Source organism: Camelina sativa, chromosome 15 (genome assembly GCF_000633955.1).
Source record: "Camelina sativa cultivar DH55 chromosome 15, Cs, whole genome shotgun sequence".
Taxonomy (NCBI): domain Eukaryota; kingdom Viridiplantae; phylum Streptophyta; class Magnoliopsida; order Brassicales; family Brassicaceae; genus Camelina; species Camelina sativa.
Genome location: NC_025699.1, coordinates 12,371,582 through 12,389,226, shown reverse-complemented (window position 1 = coordinate 12,389,226; position 17,645 = coordinate 12,371,582). Strand labels below are relative to the sequence as shown.

The following is a 17,645-nucleotide window of genomic DNA, read 5'->3' as shown; positions in this document are numbered from 1 at the left end:
GTTTGAGCACTTTCCAACATATAGTAGCATTCAGAGACAAGCATGTAGACCTTTTGAAAGAAGTTAAAATCCCACCTAAGGCAAGAGTTCCTGATTAAAGATCCTGCTAAAAGAATAATAAAATTTCCTCTTTCAAACTAATACAACACTAGTTGTTAAGTTATACTCCCTCCGAAGTTTGTTGTTTCATAATATAAGATGTTTCCGAAGTTTGTTATTTCATAATATAAGATGTTTTCAAATTTCAATGCAACTTTTAGATTAGTTTAATATTTTATATTATGCAGTATTGTTTCTGATTGGTTGAATTTGTTAAAATTAAAAACTTTTTAATATGCGTGCTTTGCTTAAAACATCCTATATTTTGAAACGGAGGGAGTAGTATTCAATTGGAGGATACTTTCTAATTAATAAACTCCAATGATATTTGATAAAAATGGAGTTTTGTTTTCTTAATAAAACTAAAATATAATTTTATTACTACATATATAGAACAGAGAGAGTAGTTAACAACCAGTATCTTACAAGTCTAAGATATTAATCTATCCTTTTTGTAGTTTCTTGACTTCTCAACATATATTCAAATCAGATAATTCCATTAGGAATGAACAAAAGGAACACAATCACACTACCTCTATGAACCCCACTCGAAAACATTTGAAAAACTATTTGAAAATCGATTGAATAAAGATAAATTTGTACCCCAAAAAAAAAGAGAATTAAGTAACCTAAATGGTTTCAACAACAAAAATGATCATAGTGTCAAAACGACAAAAAACTCCTATAAGCTTTCTTCATCAATGTCTTAATCTTGTTTCCTCGAGCTAAGTTGACGAGCATAAGCCGCGACACGCTTTGCCCACTTGACGATCTCTACCTTGAGCTTTTTGGAATCCATACGATTCAACGACAATGGTTTCTTCGTCTCTTCCGTTTATGACTCCATGAACGAGAACGACAAACATCGATAATAATGACTCGACTTGTGGCTTCCATTGTTCTTACCCTCTAAAGCCTGTTTCTTCACAGACATGTCAAAAGATCTCCCGAGTGAAAATGAAGATTTTTTGTATATTTGTGTTGCGAAGGGACTTTTTTAATAGAGACAGGCGCATACAAAAGGAAAGAGAGTCTTACAAGTTATTAGACATATCACATATAATAGATGGTGTAAGGTAAAAGACGTGTAATCGAAGCATGTTGATTTTGTTGACGTGTAATAGAGTATAACTTAGGATCATCATCCTAAAAGGAAAGAGACTCCTTTGCTACTCTATCAGCCGCACTATTACAGATTCTTGGAGAGAACATAATTTTAGCCTCTAAAAATCTTGGAAGCAATTCTTTGATCTCTTGAAGTGTGGGAGCATACGCTGGACAGCTTCCATCATTGTTCAACATGTTGACCTCCATCCGGTCCACTGCCTCAAGAAGAAAATACTTGCGGTTGAGCTCCTCCACAAAATAAACCAAGTCAAGTTCCTCTTCACACTCCTGGTAGCCACTGACCTCCACGAAACATGGGCGTCATCTGCCAAGTGATGAACCTCTATGTCCGCCCAAATACTCCTCAGGACACTTGAGAGACTAGAAGTTGCGTTCCAGCCTCTTCCTCCACGTATCAACCACTATAGGTTCGATACTGCCTGAAAATCGAGTCGTACCGATCCTACCTATCTCCTGCAGCATACCGACATACTAGGAATGAGATCCTGCTCCAACAATGCTCGGCTACTGCACCTCCGCCACATCTGGCAGCACTACTGGAGCCTGCACTGAGACAGCTCCGCCAACCGCTCCGGCAACTGCGTCAACAAGTCAGCAATGCGATCCGGGGCTCCACCCTCGACTAAGGGCTCCACCCGCTGTGACCACCACACATTGAAACCCAGCCCCACTGGCCAATTCGGTACCAACACTGTAGTGACCCTCACCAAGGGGTAAATTTTCAACGCCAAATTGAAGTCCAAAAGGCCGAGAAAAGAAGCCAGCAAGAAAAGCTGAAAGTTTGATGAAGGAAAGTCCGAGAAAAGTTACACGGACCAAGAATTGGCCGAGGCGTACCGCCCGTGTCGCCCGAGACGCATCGACCGAGAGTGCCGATGGAAAGTGTCGAGGAAGTTGTCGAGAGCCCGAGAAATTGTCGAGAGCTCGAGGATGTTGTCGAGAGCTCGAGGAAGTTGTCGAGAGCTCGAGGAAGTTGTTGAGTTGCCGAGAAAGTTGTCGAGAGCTCGAGGAAGTTGCCGAGGACTCGAGAAAACTGTCGAGAGCCCGAGAAAGTTGCCGAGGATCGACGACGGTTGACCGAGGACGCTAGAAGACTTCACACCACCAAAAATCGTCTAAGTCTAAGAGATTAAGTGGGATGATTATTTTAATCATGAAGAAGAAGTGGGAGTTAGTGGGATTAATATTTTAATCAAGAGAAGTTAGTGGGAGTTGGTGGAAGAATTAAATAATTCAAAGAGGATTAGTGGAGCTTAGGTGGAGGATTAAAGAAATCGAAAGAGCTAAGTGGAATTCAAGGTGGCTGATCAGTTTTCTTCCAAGTGTTAAGTGGTGCACTAATAGACACTAACGACGAGCGTGCATGCGACATGCATTGGTCGACTTCGCCGCTCAAATACTCTATAAATAACTCTTCATCCTTCTCATTTTTGCAAAAATCACAAAGGGTTAAGTTGAGAAAAACTTGAGAGAGAAAGTGAGCGAAAGAGAAGAGAAAGGAGAGTGGGTTGCGAAGAAAGAAGAAGGTGTTGCCGCGAAGAGAAAGAAGAGAAGGTGCAAACTAAGACTATTGACCATCGACCATAAGTTAGATCGGTAAGGAAATCTGTCACACTCTGGTCTACAGTCTCACTAGCAGTTGGGCCTCTTCCCCTACCATGACCACGACCACAACCGCGCCCACGACCAGCAACAGCTCCACCTCTAACCATTATCACTACCAAAGATAGATAGCTAAGCTCATAATTAAAACCGCATACATAAACACACAACTTACCATGGAATCTCATTGAAGGCTTGAAGAGGATGTTATAGGACCCCATGCCACACAAAATTGACTAATTCACATAATCAACTCAAGCATGCAATCCCAGACATCAACATCACAAGCTAAGACGAACCATAGACCTAGAACCGTAAGGGTTCTGATACCAAAATGAAACAACCCTTCCTTTTTTTTTTTCATTTTTTTTTTCATTTTTTGACATTTAGCTAATGATCCTATACTCACTAACATCCTAACAACAAGAAACAACAACAGATAACATATGCAATAGCAAAAATACTATAAATAACTCCAATAAAGAATAACCAAATCTTAAAGTCTCTCAATTTCAAATCCAACAATGTCAAGAGGAAAAAATAACCATTGTCCTAACAATGTTCTACAACTAACCTCTAGCAACCTAACAAATTGCCTTCACCTGCACCACAATCACACATTGTCTTTATCTGCACCACAAAAGAGAGGTGTAACAATTATCTGAAATACTTAGTGAGGCGATCCTCCCATCTACTGGGTTATACAAACAAGCAAATAGATAAACACAAACAATACACAAAAACAAGCAAACAAAACAACTCTACCATAGGCGTCGACACACCCAAACGCTTAGATAAGCCATGGTCACGCACTCACCTCTAAAACCAACAGATCTAACAAAAAACAGAGAGATCCAAGCCTTCCAACGACCACTACACGACACCCATGCTCAAACCTTCTTCTCCATATTCCAAAAGCAAAAAAAAAACTGACTTAGAAATCCTCAGAAACCTCTCAAAAACGTTTTAGAACTTTTCTCTTCTATCTCTTCTTCTAGGAACAAGACTAAAGAAAACTAAGTGGCGTCCAGTTTTCCCTTTAAATACTCGAGTCCTAGGTTTCCATCAACCAAACTGCGTCAAATCGGAGAAAATAATCCGAATACCAACAACCCGATTACGTCGATCGATGCACAAACCATATTTGTGGTTCACGGGTGTTACAGATACGTTCATCATAGACATTGTTTTACTATTAAAAGTTTTTTCATTATTATATGTTGCAGGGTTTTCAATACATCTAAAAAATTATATATACATTATGTGTAATCTTTATGTTGGCATTCACGTGGGTAGGAAGACCTACGTTCATTATGTCGTTTCTACAAAAGAACAATAAAAAGCCATGGACTCGATGATTCAAAATCTCTTTATTTGGTGAGGGTGCTTTCATGACTTTTTCAATGAAAAAAGTATAGAAAATCTTAAACCAATCAATATAATAAAAACTGAATGTGTTTCTCTTCAATGTTGACACCTCAGCTTTTTAGTTGAAGGAGGAGTTGACACATCAGTTAAAAGAGTTAGCCAATCAAATTATAAGGATTATTACAACTCAATACTTTTGTCCAATAATAATCATTCTCCATTCCACACAATTTTCTCTTTCTTTATGGGCCCAGCCCAATTACAATGGTGTCCATGAAAAACATTAAAAGAACCCAAATTAACCTGTGTATGGCAATTGACAAGAGAGGAAGGTGACGAGCAACATACACTCCACACCAGAGGAGAAAATTGACATCAAAATCCTAATCGGATGTGTCATTCAAAGAAAAGAACAATAGTCTCACACCATGCTTGAAGCAAGTGAAGTCTATGTACGAGTCTCTCATACTTGATGCTATGTTTTGGATTTGGCTACAAATTTGAACCTTAATATTCCTCTCTTTTTCTGTGTAGAAAATTCCAGTCTTTCCTTAGTTCTAAAACCCAAAAGAAGAAGAAGAATTCCATCAGAAGAATCCCCCAAAAAATCCTGCGAAGATCCAATAGAGCACTGTAGTCCACAAACGAAGTGTGTGTTCAGACTTATTAGACGAGATCTCATCCTTCTCGCCATGGCGAAATATCCCAACCATTGTTGTTATGAAACCTGGTGTTGGTGGGATTATGTAAACGTTTGTGGATAACTCTTTTAAGTATTAATGCATTCAGATTTCTTTTAATCGAGCGAGTTGTACTGATATAGACTTAGTCCGAGTCGGCTCAACACACGGCGTATCTGTAGGGTTGCAAAGCCTTAAGGATGTGTCGTGTGGTCGGGAACCTCACCAAGGGACTGGCCGAAGGGCTTGATTCGTTTTTGCACTCGGCCGGATCATTGAGGAACGTTCCCATAGTAGCGTTCTGGTGCCGTCCGATGGCATGGGTGGTCATAGTGCGGTTCCGGGGCGTTACAACAGTGGTATCAGAGCATGGTTATGATGCTGTATATTACTCGCGTTTTTAAATGATTAATCGAGTCAAATGGTCGCAATAGACACTTAGGATATCCGGATCGTTCATCACTTAGGGTTAGATGTGATTAAGTAAAACCCTTTATTGATCGTGGATGCAGATTTCTCGTGAAGGATCCGAAAGGACTAGGTCGACGCATCGTTCTCCGGACACAGGGAGGGGTTCAAGTCAGCAATTTGGTCCGGAGGAATGGCGTTCGCATTTTGGGGATGCCCAAGGGGAGGAGTCGTTTCCAGGCATATTCAACCCGAATATGTATCTGCCTGAATGGGATGTACCTGTCGCGACGCCGAGATACACACCATCGAGTTCAAATCGATTTAGTACACCGAAGGGTATGTACCCGCCAGGGTTTTCACCGTTTGGACCGTTCGTTGCCTATCCAACTCAAAACATGCCGAGGGGAGACCGAGCGCATGGAGAAGGACCGAGTGAGCAGAATGTGCCAGAGACTCAGCAGACACTTAAAATGATTCAAGATCTCTTGAATCACATGATCCAGCAACAACAGCATGACCAAGCAAACCGTGCAGCAGAAGATCCATCCGACCAATTTCTAAAACAAGTAATGTTGTTGCGGAACTTAGGATTTCGTAAGTTCAAAGGAGACCCGAATGTTGTATTAGCAGACGCATGGATAAAAGACCTGGAAAATAATTTTGAGATGACAAAGTGTCCAGAGGATTTAGGAGACCGGTTGCAGTTAATTTCTTGGAAGAAGATGCTCGTGCATGGTGGGATACCGTAGTTTCTCGTTACCGATTTCAGACTATAACGTGGGGAATCTTTAAGAAAGAGTTTGAGCTAAAATACTTCCCACCAGAGTCACGCGACCGCTTGGAGAATCAGTTCCTGCAACTAGAACAAGGTGAAATGACTGTTCGAGCTTATGGGAGAATTTTCACAAGACTTCGGAGGTATTTGTACCAAGGAAACGATGACGAGTTAGCTATGGCCCGGAGATTCTTTAACGGACTCAGGCCATATATTAGAGGAAGGTTGCACGTTGTGACATACCGTAGTGTCGCAGAAGTAGAAGAGAGAGCAGTAAGTGTCGAGGAAGCCATTGAGATCGAGAAGGAGATTTCGGCTCAGGAGAAAAAGAAGGAACCGGTTCAGCAGACTAAGATTGTGAACACCCGAAAGGTGAAACAAGTCGCAGGACGGAATTGGGGCACAGGCCGCGGTAAAGTTAAAATGAATGTTAGTCAAGGGGGTCGTAATGTGAGTAACATGGATCCGCGAGGATGTTATGTGTGCGGTCAAGTAGGGAATTTTGCTTGAACTTGTCCGACCATTGTGGAAGGATACCAACTTGTCAACTGTCACATGTTTCTACTGTGGTGAGTTAGGACATTATGCGAACTCATGTCCATCAAGGCCTGCCAAACCGAATGCCCGAACTGTGAACCGTGTCCAGGCAGCGAACCAAGTGAAGGAACCCCCAGCGAAGAAGCAAACAACCCCAGCAAATGTTTTTGCTTTAGGAGTAGAGCCATCCAAACCTCAGCAGGCCGCGAAGGGCCCTATAACAGGTTTGATTGGGTCTAACTCCCTTGTGATTGTTGTGATTGTTTTGTGTTGGTTGTGAGGTTGTGTGATTAGTTTTAGCATTGCATTTTGTTATATTTGCCTTGCATTTAGGAACATTACTTGTTGGTGGTAACCCCACACATGTACTGTTCGATTCGGGTGCGTCCAATAGTTTTGTGACTCCCAAAGTGGTTGTCAAGTTTGGAGACTTGTGTGAGGAGGAAGTGGTGAACATTAATGTCTTCACTGCTGGTAATCAACCACCGCTGAAGACAAGAAGATGGGTCAAGGAAGTGTCAATTTTGCAAGAAACGAACCTCCCGGTGAATCCTTTGGTGATGCCATTGGATAGGTTTGACGCTATTTTGGGAATGGATTGGTTATCGGAACACCAAGCCCATATAGACTGCAGTAGAAGCAGGGTTATATTTGAAAATGGAGGAAGGACACCTCTAGTTTTCAATGGGATCAGCCCGAGTAAAACAGCATATTTCGTATCGGCAGCAAGGATTGGAAGATCGAGTGAGGAGGATGAGGTTTATTTAATCACTCTTACCGCCATGGGAGGAGATGACAAGGAAGGCATAGAAGTTGAGGACATTGCTATAGTCAAGGACTTTGAGGACGTGTGTAGGCCATTGGAAGGATTGCCTACACCAAGGAGCCATCCTTTTACCATAAATTTGGAACCCGGAGCTACCATAATTGCTAAGGCACCATATCGCATGGCACCGGCCGAGTTGGCTGAACTTAAAACTCAATTGGAGGATTTGTTGGAGAAGGGTTTTATTCGACCAAGTTCATCGCCATGGGGAGCCCCAATACTATTCGTCAAGGAGAAGGACGGAAGCATGCAGTTACGTATTGATTACCGAGGTATCAATAATATAACTATCAAGTACAAGTATCCGTTGCCAAGGATCGATGAGCTGTTAGACCAGCTAAGAGGAGCAAGTTGGTTTTCAAAGATTGATTTAGCCTCTGGCTATCATCAAATCTCGATTGCGGAACAAGATGTGATGAAGACGGCGTTTCAAACAAGATATGGCCAGTACGAGTTCGTGATAATGCTGTTTGGACTTACCAATGCACCGGCGGCATTCATGCGATTGATGAATGAAGTATTCCACGACTATCTGGATCGATTCGTGATAATATTTATCGATGACATTTTGATATATTCGCAAAATGCCGAGGAGCACGCGGAGCATTTGAAGAAGGTTTTAGAAAGGCTAAGAGAGATGAAGCTGTTTGCTAAATTCAGTAAGTGTAAGTTCTGGAAGAGGGAGATTGGGTTCTTAGGACACCGAGTTTCGGAGCAAGGTGTGTCCGCTGACCCAGAAAAGATCGCCGCAATACAGGATTGGCCGAAGCCAACGACTGCATCGGAAGTGAGGAGTTTCTTAGGCCCTGCAGGCTATTACCGGAAGTTCGTAAAGGGGTTTTCATCCATTGCAAAACTTTTGACACGACTTACCGGGAAAGGAGTACCTTTTATATGGAGCGAAGAGGTAGAAGAAGCTTTCAGGAAGTTAAAGGGAGCGCTGACAACCGCACCAGTGTTAGCCCTACCTGAGCCAAATCAACCATATTCTGTGTTCACAGACGCGTCAAGAATTGGAGTTGGATGTGTTTTGATGCAAGGAGATAGGGTGATTGCTTATGCATCTAGACAGTTAAGGAAGCATGAGGAGAACTACCCCACACATGACCTGGAGATGGCAGCCGTGGTGTTTGCATTGAGGATATGGAGATCATATTTGTATGGAGAAGCTGTTCAGGTATTTACAGACCATCAAAGTCTTAAGTACTTGTTCACACAACCAGATCTTAATTTTCGTCAGAGGAGATTGATGGAGTTCGTAGCCGACTACGATTTAAAGATTCAGTATCACCCAGGCAAAGCGAATGTAGTGGCAGATGCGCTAAGCCGAAGAAGAGCACAAGTTGATGTCGAGAAAGACGTAGAGTCTTTGGCCGAGGAATTGAAGAAGGTAAGGCTTTTAGCCTTGGAAGGAGAATCTAGTGAGCCGTTGGGTTTACAAGCTGTAACCCAAGCGAGCCTACTACATCGAATTCGCGAAGAACAACCCAAAGACGAGAACCTGAAAAAGATCATCGAGGAGTTGAAAAGTTCAGAAGGACCAAATGCTAGTGGTTATCATTTAGCTGATGATGACACTTTACTTCTCAACGGGAGAGTAACTGTACCTGACCGGAACGGACTACGAGAGGAGATACTAGGAGCCGCCCACAGCTCAGCATTAAGTATACACCTGGGGAGCACCAAGATGTGCAAGGATGTGCGTAGGTACTATCATTGGCCTGGACTGAAGAGAGCAGTAGTGAAATGGGTGAGCCAATGTGATTCATGTCAGAGAATCAAGGTAGAGCATCAACTGCCAGCAGGATTGCTTCGCAACTTGCCCATACCGACTTGGAAATGGGACTCTATCTCGATGGATTTTTTTACCGGTCAACCAATAAGAAAAGGGCGAATCCGTGATGCAGTATGGGTAGTGGTTGATCGTTTAACCAAGGTAGCCCATTTGGTTCCAGTAAGGAGTACGGACCAAGCACCTATTTTGGTAGAGAAATATATAGACGAAATTTTGAGGCTACATGGTGTGCCAGCGAATATTGTTTCCGATTGTGATCCAAAGTTCGCATCAATATTCTGGAAAGATTTGCAGAGAGCGTTGGGAACAGATGTTCATATGAGTACCTCATTTCACCCAGAGACTGACGGGCAGACGGAGAGGACAATTCGAACCATAGAGGACATGATCCGACTATGTGCACTGGAATGGTCATCAGATTGGGAGAAGAATCTGCCATTAGTTGAGTTCGCGTATAACAACAGTTATCACTCGAGTACCGGCATGTCGCCATTTGAAGCCATGTACAGAAGGCCGTGTAGAATGCCTTTGTGTTGGACGGAAGTTGGAGAGCGGACAAGTTTCAATCACAAGTTGATTGATGAGACGACGGAGAAGATCAAGTTCATTCGTGAAAGCATGAAGAAAGCACAAGATCGCCAGAAGAAGTACGCATACCGCAAAAGGCGAGAAGTGGAATTTGAAGTTGGAGACATGGTGTATTTGAAGGTTGCACCACAAAAGGGAAATGATCGTTTGGTAAAGTGGGAAAGCTTGCGGTAAGGTTTATTGGACCATACCGGATCGAGAAAAGAGTTGGAGAGGTAGCCTATCGGTTATCGATGCCCGAGGTTATGTGATTGCATAAAGTCTTCCACGTTCCACAACTACAGAAGCATGTACCAGATCCTAACATGATTGTGCCGGAGCCTATCGAGGAGTTGGAGCCAAATCTCACATACCCCGAAGTACCGTTTGGAATAGGGCAAAGGAGGACCAGGAAGTTGAAGAACAGAAGCATTCCTCAAATTCAAGTGTTCTGAGGAAAGTAGAACCGTAAGGTAACCACATGGGAAGACGAGGACAGGATCCGTGCCAAGTATCCCCAGTTGTTTGTCGAGGAAGATGAGGCAGGACCATCAGAACCCTATGGAATTCGGGACGAATTCTATTAAGGGGGGAGAATGTAGTGACCCTCACCAAGGGGTAAATTTTCAACGCCAAATTGAAGTCCAAAAGGCCGAGAAAAGAAGCCAGCAAGCAGAGCTGAAAGTTTGATGAAGGAAAGTCCAAGAAAAGTTACACGGACCAAGAATTGGCCAAGTCGTCTGAGGCGTACCGCCCGTGTTACCCGAGACGCGTCAACCAAGAGTTCCAAGAGTGCCGAGAGTGCCGAGAGTGCCAAGGGAAAGTGTCGAGGAAGTTGTCGAGAGCCCGAGAAATTATCGAGAGCTCGAGGAAGTTGTCGAGAGCTCGAGAAAGTTGTCGAGAGCTCGAGAAAATTGCTGAGGACCCGAGAAAACTATCGAGAGCCCGAGAAAGTTGCCGAGGATCGACGACGGTCGACCGAGGACGCTAGAAGACTTCTCACCACCAAAAATCGTCTAAGTCAAAGAGATTAAGTGGGATGATTATTTTAATCATGAAGAAGAAGTGGGAGTTAGTGGGATTAATATTTTAATGAAGAGAAGTTAGTGGGAGTTAGTGGAAGAATTAAATAATTCAAAGAGGATTAGTGGAGCTTAGTGGGAGAACTAAAAGAGGAAGAATTAAATAATTCAAAGAGGAAATCGATTCTAACCAAAGAAAAGATTCGAGTGTGCCGCGAGAGAAGCTTTAGTAAAGGAGACTTTTCGTCGACGGTTTACTGTGAGTTCAGGCACATATTTTGCCGGCTTAGATGGGGAATTAAAGACATCCATCTAGTGCACGGTTTTGCATGAAGCATGTAGATGCATTTACTTGAAGTTCTTTTACGTTTTCTTGTTTAAATGCATGCGTGGTGAGGTTGTGCCGGTTGCTAGTTTGAAATGATCTAGTGACAAGGGCGAGAAGTAGTTGTGAAACTTATAAAATTATGGGTTTAAGAACCATATAAACTCAAGTATAGACTTCGGTGAAGTCTTAAAGCATTTTAGTCCGCGAGAAACTCCGGCTAAGCGTTGTAAGATTTGGTATCGCTATCCTTCCCATTTCGTACCACATGCAGCCGCGACATGCAACCCATGTTCGTGTGTGTGCAGAGCTGGTTACGAAGAGCTTGGAGGTTACTGGGCTCACTACCCTGGCCGAGACTGTCTACACGACGGTGTGGCTTTGATTGATATCTATCGCCTGCCTTTGTTGTTGCGGTTCGGAGATTCATGAGGGGTTAGGGAAAAGGATGCATACCGGGCCCTGATAAATTAAAAATTGTTAAAAAATTATGTTTTATTTCAAGTTAAGTTGTTGCATGTTGTTGTACATTGTTGCATGTAGTTGCGATTGATTGTTTGGTTATTTTGCTAAGCTTATCAGCTTTCGTTTGTCATCTCTGATTGGTTATGGTGATGTATACTTGCTTGTCAGTTGTTTATCTCTGCTTGCATGTTGATCGCTTATGCTTGCATGTCGTTCTTTATGCTTGCATGTTGGTTGTTGATGGGGTTTGGGTTTGGGAATTTATTTCTCTGCAGGAACCCTGAGCTCACTAAGTAATCTAAGATTACTTATGATAATATTGTTGTTCTGCAGGTAACCCTAGAGGGAACTAAGGGGCGTGGTGAACGATAGGACTCCGGAGTAGTTTTCTTTTTGGTGTCTATTGTAAAATTCAAAGTATGTTTGTTGCGAACCAAACTTTGGCACTAAGCCTTGGCAACCTTTTATGTAAACGTTTGTGGATAGCTCTTTTAAGTATTAATGCATTCGGATTTCTTTTAATCGAGCGAGTCGTACTGATATAGACTTAGTCCGAGTCGGCTCAACACACGCCGTGTCTATAGGGTTGCAAAGCCTTAAGGATGTGTCGTGTGGTCGGGAACCTCACCAAGGGACTGGCCGAAAGGCTTGATTCGTTCTCGCACTCGGCCGGATCTTTGATGAACGTTACCATAGCAGCGTTCCGGTCCCGTCCGATGGCCTGGGTGGTCATAGTGCGATTTGGGGGCATTACCGACACTGCCCCCACTGGCTCCTACAGCTCCATCAATACCACTAACGACACCTACTAATTGCTCCTAAATCGCATGCGACTCGTCAACGCCCTTTTCTGTCACACTCTGGTCTACAGTCTCACTAGCAGTTGGGCCTCTTCCCCTACCATGACCACGACCACAACCGCGCCCACGACCAGCAACAGCTCCACCTCTAACCATTATCACTACCAAAGATAGATAGCTAAGCTCATAATTAAAACCGCATACATAAACACACAACTTACCATGGAATCTCATTGAAGGCTTGAAGAGGATGTTATAGGACCCCATGCCACACACAATTGACTAATTCACATAATCAACTCAAGCATGCAATCCCAGACATCAACATCACAAGCTAAGATGAACCATAGACCTAGAACCGTAAGGGTTCTGATACCAAAATGAAACAACCCATCCTTTTTTTTTTTTTTCATTTTTTGACATTTAGCTAATGATCCCATACTCACTAACATCCTAACAACAACAACAGATAACATAAGCAATAGCAATAATACTATAAATAACTCCAATAAAGAATAACCCAATCTTAAAGTCTCTCAATTTCAAATCCAACAATGTCAAGAGGCAAATAACCATTGTCCTAACAATGTTCTACAACTAACCTCTAGCAACCTAACAAATTGCCTTCACCTGCACCACAATCACACATTGTCTTTATCTGCACCACAAAAGAGAGGTGTAACAATTATCTGAAATACTAAGTGAGGCGATCCTCCCATCTACTGGGCTATACAAACAAGCAAATAGATAAACACAAACAATACACAAAAACAAGCAAACAAAACAACTCTACCATAGGCGTCGACACACCCAAACGCTTAGATAAGCCATGGTCACGCACTCACCTCTAAAATTAATAGATCTAACAAAAAAAAGAGAGATCCAAGCTTTCCGACGACCACTACTCGACACCCATGCTAAGACCTTCTTCTCCACATTCCAAAAGCAAAAAAAAACTGACTTAGAAATCCTCAGAAACCTCTCAAAAACGTTTTAGAACTTTTCTCTTCTTTCTCTTCTTCTGGGAACAAGACTAAAGAAAACTAAGTGGCGTCAAGTTTTCCCTTTAAATACTCGAGTCCTAGGTTTCCATCAACCAAACTGCGTCAAATCGGCGAAAATAATCCGAATACCAACTACCCGATTACGTCGATCGATGCACAAACCATATTTCTGGTTCGCGGGTGTTACAGATACGTTCATCATAGACATTGTTTTACTATTAAAAGTTTTTTCATTATTATATGTTGCAGGGTTTTCAATACATCTCAAAAATTATATATACATTATGTGTAATCTTTATGTTGACATTCAAGTGGGTAGGAAGACCTACGTTCATTATGTCGTTTCTACAAAAGAACAATAAAAAGCCATGGACTCGATGATTCACAATCTCTTTATTTGGTGAGGGTGCTTTCATGACTTTTTCAATGAAAAAAGTATAGAAAATCTTAAACCAATCAATATAATAAAAACTGAATGTGTTTCTCTTCAATGTTGACACCTCAGCTTTTTAGTTGAAGGAGGAGTTGACACATCAGTTAAAAGAGTTAGCCAATCAAATTATAAGGATTATTACAACTCAATACTTTTATCCAATAATAATCATTCTCCATTCCACACAATTTACTCTTTCTTTATGGGTCCAGCCCAATTACAATGGTGTCCACGAAAAACATTAAAAGAACCCAAATTAACCTGTGTATGGCAATTGACAAGAGAGGAAGGTGACGAGCAACATACACTCAACACCAGAGGAGAAAAATGACATCAAAATCCTAATCAGATGTGTCATTCAAAGAAAAGAACAATAGTCTCACACCATGCTTGAAGCAAGTGAAAGCTATGTACGAGTCTCTCATACTTGATGCTATGTTTTGGATTTGGCTACAAATTTGAACCTTAATATTCCTCTCTTTTTCTGTGTAGAAAATTCCAGTCTTTCCTTAGTTCTAAAACCCAAAAGAAGAAGAAGAATTCCATCAGAAGAAGCCCCCAAAAAATCCTGCGAAGATCCAATAGAGCACTGTAGTCCACCAACGAAGTGTGTGTTCAGACTTATTAGACGAGATCTCATCCTTCTCGCCATGGCGCAATATCCCAACCGTTGTTGTTATGAAACCTGGTGTTGGTGGGATCATGGCGGGATCAAATCAGGGATCAAGTGTGTCAGTCGTGGAAAAGACTATGTTTAAGATAAAATTAAAGTCTTTTTGATGATTAAACTAAAGGAGGTGAGAAGTTTTACATACATTAGGGTTAGTTATAATATTTATACAATTTAGTATTTAAATCTATCTGATTTCAATGTAAATATTTATAAGTCATCTTGAATTTGAGATTTTTCTATATTTATTTTATTAATATATTTTTCTATCTTATCATTGTATAAACCATAGTTTTTACAGTTAATTAAAATTTTTAAAAATTAAATTTTCAATAATTCAACATATATAAAAAATCTAAAAATAGTTATAAAAAGTATCCTGCGGCATAGCGCGGGTCTAACCTAGTAAGTATATAAAAGAGCTAAGTCAATACTACAAACTCAAACGTCACCTGCAATATAACTCTTGTACATGTATAGATTCTGTAAACCGTATAAATCCTTGTATGTGTAATAAAACTAAGTTGTAGGTTTATCATTTTGTAATAGCATGTGCCCATAAAAAGAAGAGAAAGAAGGTTTATCATTTTGCATTACATAACTGTATATAGTGAATTAAAATTAAAACTTACAATTTGATTTATGAGTAAATGTATGAAATTATATGGTACGTGTAAATATTTGTAAAAATATTTAGTTCTTTTTTGCATAAGGATTACAATGATTTATGTTGACATTTTCCCTACAAAGTTTTAAGGTTCTATAGCACATTGTCGTCCCTTGAACAAGATGTCGGCAGCAGTAGCCTTTTACATCCTTTGCGAAAAAGCATGGATCTTTCAAAGGTGGTTTCGTAAGGTCTTTGAAGAAATTACCTATATATAAGAAAATCATTTGAAAAATTATTCAATTGTTATAATAGAGGTGGCGATGATGATAAACAATGAACAATAAACCACACATATATATATATATATATATATATATATATATATATATATCATACATTCATGAAGGCTAGCCATGGAAACAAGGACGACACAAAAGATAGCAAATTTGAAAAATGACATTTTGATTCTTTTGACAAGAGATATGTTCTGTTGTTTTAAATTAAAAAGCTTACATATAAACACACATATTTATACTATATACATATATACATATATATATATATATAAATTCTAAAAGTGGTAAATTGTTTTTGACGGTAATCCAAAAAAATACTTGTAGTTAGATTTGTTTAGTTAATCTTATTTTCTTTATCTCCTCAAACATTTTTTTTTTTTTTTTTTTTTTTTAAATTTATCTTTTCTTCGATTTAAAATAACCTAAAAAAAAAATCAACAACATCCACATGTTGATTAGCGATATATTAGCTACAATGTTACTAAAATTTTCTAAAATTGATTAGCAGTATTTTAGCTACAAATGTTCTTTAATACTCCCTCCGTTTAAAAATATATGATGTTTTAAGCAAAACACGCAGATTAAGACGTTTTTACTTTTAACAAGTTCAACTAATCAGAAACAATATTGCATAATATAAAATCCTAAACTAATCTAAAAGTTGCATTGAAATTTGAAAACATCCTATATTATGAAACAAAAAACTTCTCCAAAACATCTTATATTTTGAAAAAGAGGGAGTATATGGTTAAAAAAAATTCGATCTATAGTCAATTCCTACTACGCAGGGAAACCATTTCACTATAGACTAGTCATGGGCAAAATACTCGGACCCGAAACCCGAACCTCGAACCCGATCCGAAAAACCCAAACCAAATCCGTATCCGAAACTTTAAAATACCCGAATGGGTCTAGAATTTATTAAGATCTGGTACCCGATCGGGTATTATCCGATATCTAACGGGTACCCGAATTAACCCGAACATGTATAAATATAGTGCAAAAATAGTCATTAGTGAGATTTGAACCCTTGACCTAAAGCATTTAAAGGGTACATTCTAACCATTTTGCCACTTTAATATCTTTGATGGATTCTAAAACCTCTAGTATTTATATATTAATATGTACAACTTTCATTTTTTAAAATAGAATTTAGAAAGAGATTGAGAAGATGGACAATTAGAAGAAGAAACTTCGTTCATCTCAAAATTCTCAGTCAAAACAATTAGTATAGGAATGGTATGAGAAAAAAACAACAAACTCGTGTGTTATATGTTTGGCCAGTAAGAAGCATCGATGGTCAAGCCACTATTATTGAATGAAATTGAGTTTGGTTTACTTAATTTCGGATTGAATTTGGGTACCCGATCCGATCCGAATCCGATGGGTGTTTATCTGAAATCCGATCCGAATATTAGAAATACCTGAATGGGTCTAAGACCTCTTAATCCGAAATACCTGAAAATCCGAAATACCCGATCCGAACCCAATCGGGTCACCCGAATGCTCAGGGCTACTAAAGACAATCCTCCAATTTAATGATAAGTTATTCGAGATTTATAATGTATCTAATTAATGATGACTCAAACTTAAATTGTGGTTTATTCGTAATTATTGTCTTAAATTTTTTTTTTTTTAAGTGGGTTTAACTTTTCGGAAAGTTTTTAACTTATGGGTTTTTGCCAATTTAGCACATTGTTTGAAGAAGATTAAACTTAATACCAAAATATATGATTTCATTCAGCATAAATTAAAGAAACTAAAATAACTGTTTACCAAAAGCAAACCAAACCGACTAATATAGGTTAGAGTATCCAATATCCATTACAATATGTAGTAGTCTAGAATTAGCAATGATTCTTTTTTTTTCTTAGATATTTTAAAAAAATTTGGAACCATGTTTGAGCACTTTCCAACATATAGTAGCATTCAGAGACAAGCATGTAGACCTTTTGAAAGAAGTTAAAATCCCACCTAAGGCAAGAGTTCCTGATTAAAGATCCTGCTAAAAGAATAATAAAATTTCCTCTTTCAAACTAATACAACACTAGTTGTTAAGTTATAGCATTCAGTTGGAGGATACTTTCTAATTAATAAACTCCAATGGTATTTGATATAGTTTTGTTTTCTTAATAAAACTAAAATAGAATTTTATTACTACATATATAGAACGGAGAGACTAGTTAACAACCAGTATCTTACAAGTCTAAGATATTAATCTATCACGTTTGT

At 39.8% G+C, this 17,645-nt stretch overlaps 1 pseudogene; it reads right to left on the bottom strand.

Annotated features, from left to right (window-relative positions):
* Window positions 554–1,104, bottom strand: LOC109129262 (annotated as a pseudogene).